The 6397-nt window shown below is 42.0% G+C and overlaps 1 protein-coding gene across 4 annotated transcripts in view; it reads left to right on the top strand.

The window, feature by feature from the left end:
• The window catches only part of GABRG1 (gamma-aminobutyric acid type A receptor subunit gamma1), a 76625-nt gene that overhangs the window by 38668 nt on the left and 31560 nt on the right, over window positions 1–6397 (top strand). The gene's annotated exons all lie outside the window — the stretch shown is intronic.

The following is a 6397-nucleotide window of genomic DNA, read 5'->3' as shown; positions in this document are numbered from 1 at the left end:
TACAGACTGTCCTGAGATTCACGACTAAAACACCGATTCAAATGTTGCTATCAATCAGATTTTTCACTTCTCTGAATGTTGTAGTGCAGTTGTTGTTGTTGTTGTTGTTTTGTTGTTGTTGTTTTTTTAAAAAAATCAAAATGTATTTTAAAATGTGTATTTTGAGATATAATACTTTCAGATATGTTATTTAGATGTGAATTTTCATGAAGATTTTTTTTAAATTGAAGATTAGTGCAAAAATGGAGCACAAGTCATCAAATGGTGGCATTTGTCCATAGCTAGTAATGATCTCCTCTAAGCACAGCTCTGGACAGCTTTGTGTTCTCTCTCTCTCTCTCTCTCTCTCTCTCTCTCTCTCTCTCTCGTGTGTGTGTACCTTTTCAGAGCTTCTGATCTTGTAGCTACACTGACTCCCATGGCCATAGGAAGAAAACCTATGGATCATGCATAATGTCTTTGACACCCCTAAATAATTATTTAAGAGACCCTCTCAGGTAAAATCCTCAATACTGAATAGCAACCATTGCTCAGAAAGCTGTGTTTGTAGTAAACCACCCTGAGAGGAGCTATTCAGATTGAGAGAGTTTAGAAATTTTAAAATAAAGAAAGAAGAGTAAGTGTTCAGCAGGGTGGGGTGGGGGAAAGAAACCCTGTCACAAACTGGATTGATTTTTTTTATAATTTTTTTTTATTGGTTTTACAAAGTTTTTTAAGACAAACAGACACATAAAAAGACATACAAACACGTATAGTTTCATAACATTTTTTCATAAACCTCTTTTCTCGGACTCCCCCATACCTCCCCTTTCTGCATCCCAATGTCCATAATTTTTTAGCAACTTATAAATATTTCTTTCCAACCTCTGTCGTCTTAATGTTTTCTTTAATCTAGTCTTATATCACTGTAACCCTTTCTTTCTGAAAACCTCGACATTCTAGCATTCATCAAGTTTATAGTAGTCCTTAAGATAAATTTTAAATTTCTTCCATTCTTCTTCCACCGTCTCTTTTCCCTGATCACGAATTCTGCCAGTCATCTCGGCCAATGTCATATAGTCCATCACTTTCATCTGCCATTCTTCCAGGGTGGGTAGATCTTGTGTCTTCCAATACTTTGCGATAAGTATTCTTGCTGCTGTTGTTGCGTACATAAAGAAAGTTCTATCTTTCTTTAGCACCAATTGGCCGACAATGCCCAAGAGAAAGGCCTCTGGTTTCTTAAGGAAAGTATATTTAAGTACCTTTTTCATTTCATTATATATCATTTCCCAGAAAGCCTTAATCTTCGGACATGTCCACCAAAGATGGTACAAACTGGATTGATTTTTGTCAAGGTGTTAAGTGTCTGCCTATTTCTCTTTGCTTCAACAATCTATATGCAGCAAACTTTTAAGAGAATTCGTTGAGTTTGTTTCCATGTTTTTGGCTGCATAGTTATTCAGCAAGGTGATTGTGTTAGCATTCAGGGATTGATGCCAAACACCGTAGTTCACAGCTTACATTTTCAAAACATTCAAAATAGATGATAATTTCCAGGTAAGAGTTTTGTTTGCTAAAATATTTTGATAACTTTGCGTAACACTTAGCTGTAAGTGGGAATAGTTAGTGCTAAAAGATTAATTACTTCAATAAATTACCATAAGAACTTGAAATAATTTTTAGATTCGTTTCTGGGTTTTTGCCAACTTTTGCAGTTGGCTTGTTTTGAAAAGCTACCCCAAATATTTACCCCCAAAGCCTTCCGAGCTCTCTCTCACACCATTTTTCCAGGTCAGTTATGGTCACAATTTTGTTCTGCATTCATCGTTACTCAATATATTTTCCCTCTTGAATCATTTATTTTATGTTGTTGTTTCTCATTGTTGTCTTTTCCACAGTATAATAGTGTATCATTATTCAGAGGCATCTCATTTTCAGGATTTAAAGGGGAAATGTTGTGGAAGACAGAGTCCATGGAAGGGGACAAATTTGATGGGTGGTAGAGTAGTGACCACTAGATGCCTTTTTTAAAAAAGGTATTTCTTTATCAGCATTCATGATATTTATCCCAAAACAAAACAGTAAGATGTACAACAAACCAATTAGAGTGCCCAGGGGAAAGGCATAAATGAGGAGGCCCAGACCAGAGAGCACATACAGTTCAGCTCCTGATAACAGCAGATTGAGAGGACTCTGTTGCTATATATTTGATACCATTTTTAAATTGGGTGCCTTAGCAAAAAGGCAATATAAATGCAATCTAGCAATCAAAGTAATCAATAACACAATTAGTACACTACTCCGTGGGTTGCATTAGTCCGAGTCCGAGTAGACCCACTGAAATTAATGAACGTGACAAACATGACAATGGGTCATGGGAATTAATAGGAAATTAATTGGCAGCCGGGTTGGCGTTATATGCGCAAACCATCTTGTGAGCAACCCGGAGGCTGAATTCTGCACCAGCTGAAGTTTCCAAACTGCCTTCAGAGGCAGGCAGCCCTACGTATAACCTAGAAGTTACCAGAGCATAGATGACAGAAGTTCCATTGAATTCAATGAAACTTATTTCCAGGTAAGGGTATACAGGATTGCACCCTATAGCAAATCCCTGTACAGAATTATGTACTGTAAGAAAGTTTACCACAAATCCCTCAAACATTTTAGTTTGTCATAAATGTGTGAGTCTTCAGGCAATCAGCACCTTTAAAAGGTAAAGGGTAAAGGGACCCCTGACTATTAGGTCCAGTCATGGCCCACTCTGGGGTTGTGGCGCTCATCTCGCTTTACTGGCCGAGGGAGCCGGTGTACAGCTTCCAGGTCATGTGGCCAGCATGACTAAGCCACTTCTGGCAAACCAGAGCAGCACATGGAAACGCCGTTTACCTTCCCGCCAGAGCGGTACCTATTTATCTACTTGCACTTTGACGTGCTTTCAAACTGCTAGGTTGGCAGGAGCAGGGACTGAGCGCCACCCGTGTCCCTAATCAGCACCTTTATATTTTACCAAAAGCAAAAGGTGCAGTATCTAGGGAAGAGGTAGCCCTCCAGATATTATGAATTACAATTCCCAGCAGCCCCAGCCAAGATGGCCAATTGTCAGGGATAATAGGAGTTGCAGTCTAACAACAAGCTGAAGGGCGCTACAGTGTTGGCTACCCCTGACCTAAAGTAACATGACTACTCAGAAGCATGGAGTGGGGGTCATGCTTTTAGTTCTACCCTGATGTCACCTCGTTGTATTTCAACAATCATGTCATATGTGTGGATGTCTCTAAAGAAAGCCCAAAGCAAATCTTTCTCCTTAAGAGTAAAGGCTCCATGCGATCAGGACACCTGAGGTGGACTGGTGGGAGCTGCAGCCCAAAATATTTGGAGGATACGAGGTTTGAGGAAGGCTCATCTATACAATCATGTACTACCTGTGAATAGGGCTTTAGCGTTGTATCTTTTTCATTTTTTTAAAAAACCACCCCAATACCTTGCAAAACTGATGTTTTTGTGAACTCTGTTAATAAAATGACAGCATCTTTATCCCGTAGGTGACTGAGGTGCCACTGAAGGTCATTGTAATTTATGTCTAATGAGGTCTGCCCGTGATAATCACAACATGGGATACTTGTAGGTCTTGGTTTCTTATCACTTCCTAAATTAGACACCTCTTCATAGAAATACCCTTAATTTAAACTTGGTATAAAATCATGCTTCACTGGTAGCATCTGTGGCGATCACACAGGGCCCCCGGACGTTTGACGGTCTATTGACCCTGTGCCACCACTGCGCTTGCTCTCTTCGCTGCCACCACCCCGCTTCACACGGGGACACACGGAGTCCAGACAGTTGTTATCATAAACAAATAATCAAGTTTATTTTTAAGTGCAGGAATAAGCGTATGGTTTCGGTTTATTTTTCTCTTGTCAGTTTCTTAAATCTTAGTTCCTAACAACTTCAAACTGAATTATTGCCAACTATCTATCTAACTCCCTAACAATTCCTCTCACTCTCTCACGATACAGCTCAACCACTCCACTGCCTATTCCACCCTCTTCCTTCTCCAACACCCAAGCCTTAACTCCCAACTGACAAACTTCAGCTCTGAACTCCCAAACCTCAACTGTCATTTCAAAACCTCCCACTCTATCTTTTACTCCCCCCTCACATTCTCACTGGCCAATCACATCACACCCATTTTTAACTCTTTCCTTGACACCCTAGGGGCAAACGCCACAGCATCTATCTTGAATTGCTTGTGAGCTGCTTCAGGATGCTTGCTCCAGAACTGGAATTCTGGGGGCTTTGGCACGGGATCTCCAGTGGGACCCCCTCTCCTTAACCTGGGAACTTTTTCATGCTCCCACTGTCCTCACTGTCCTTTAGTGAGAGTGGCAGTGCCTGATGTTGCTATTTTGTTGCTCCTAGAGCTGGCTCTACATAGCGAGAAGTAAAGTCTAGACCAGGCATAGCCAAACTTGGCCCTCCAGATGTTTTGGGACTACAACTCCCATCATTCCTAGCTAACAGGGCCCAGTGGTCAGGGATGATGGGAGTTGTACAGTGGTACCTCAGGTTAAGTACTTAATTCGTTCCAGAGGTCTGTTCTTAACCTGAAACTGTTCTTAACCTGAAGAGCACTTTAGCTAATGGGGCCTCCTGCTGTTGCTGCGCCGCTGGAGCACAATTTCTGTTCTCATCCTGAAGCACTATTTCTGGGTTAGCGGAGTCTGTAACCTGAAGTGTATGTAACCTGAAGCGTATGTAACCTGAGGTACCACTGTAGTCCCAAAACATCTGGAGGGCCAAGTTTGGCCATGCCTGGTCTAGGGACAGGAAAATAATTTGGTCTTTTTGCAGTGGCTCTTCCTGGCCTGGTGTTCCAAAACTTGCTTCTGGATCAAACTACAAGTCCCATTCCAGTCATGCACTTCTTTGGGTTTTACTATTCTTTTTCACTGTGCAAAAAGTGTGTGCAAAAATACCTATTTTATGTAAAAGCTGTGTGAAGAAATGCATATGGATAGCTGCATTGGAAAGTGTATATTTTATGTAAAAACTGTGGGTTTTACATAAAACATTGATCACAAAATTCTTGCAGTGGCACACAACAGGACAGAATGGAATGGAATGGAACAGAACAGAGTGAAAGAAAACAGTATTAGTTGCTATGCCCATCCCTAGTAAAGACTTCAACAAGTCTATGTGACTGTGCTCTGTGTGGATCAAGGAGGTGGGCTTCAGACGCAATAAACTCTAGTGCTGTCACTCAACAGAGTTTGTTTACTTGATGTTTACAGCACAGCCTGCCTCCTAAATCATGCTTATGTGCTCAAGGTTGGAGATGCAAGAATGGAAAAACAATGAAGAAAACAGTCAGTCCATTCCAGCATGTGTGGCTTGTTTACTTTACATAATGTCCTTCATTATGCTGCAAGGTAGTGGGAGAGAAATGTTTGTTTGTGTGAAGATTTCAAGAGTTGCAATGTGTGCCTATGTATTGTACATAGATACACCTACAACAAGTTTGTCCAATCCACTGTCACATCTTAGCCCTCTTTAGGCATTCCAGTGAGGGCCATGTAAACACTTGAGGCAGTGAGGAAGAGTATGCTAGCTCCATCTCTTTCTTCTCTGTCCCCATCTCCTTCCAACTTGTGGTGGTGGTGACCAGCTCCCCTTCCACCCTGATGCTGTGCATCAGGCAAGTTCAAAGGTGACAACAAAGAGTCAGGTGAGGCAGTCAGTGATGGCTCTGCTAAACTTGGGTCTGTGAGAGGGAATGGAAATCTGCTCCCATAACCTATGTTCTGCCATAGTGAAATGGGTGGGGAAAACATTGGTGCATTGTGGGTTATTTATTTGAAAAGTTCCCCTTGAAGTCAGAAAGTATGAAATTTCTTGCACTAAGTCTGCTTCTGTTCTAAAGTTTTGTCATTGACCAATGTGTTGTTTGGATTTGATATCCCGCTTTATCACTACCCTAAGGAGTCTCAAAGCGGCTAACAATCTCCTTTCCTCTCCTCCCCCACAACAAAGACTCTGTGAGGTGAGTGGGGCTGAGAGACTTCAGAGAAGTGTGACTAGCCGAAGGTAACCTAGCAGATGCATGTGGAGGAGCAGGGAAACGAACCCGGTCCACCAGATTACGAGTCCACCGCTCTTAACCACTACACCACACTGGCTCCTTGTTGTGGACAGATGTGGCATAGCTTGTGCCATAAGTATGATTCTCCGCTGTGCTGCTCCAAATTCTATCCTCCTCAGCTAGGTCCCAATTTAGCATTCCTGCTTGCCTATCTGTGCCAGCAGAACTGCTCCGCAATGTGTTCCAGCAGCATATCTGAGGTCCCCCACCATTGTATCCATCATGGCAGTGACATATCACACCCCTCAACCTGCAGACCTGCAGTGTGGGATCGTG

This window comes from Podarcis vaucheri, assembly GCF_965113315.1.
Source record: "Podarcis vaucheri genome assembly, chromosome: 9".
NCBI lineage: Eukaryota > Metazoa > Chordata > Lepidosauria > Squamata > Lacertidae > Podarcis > Podarcis vaucheri.
This window is presented reverse-complemented; position numbering and strand designations above follow the sequence as displayed.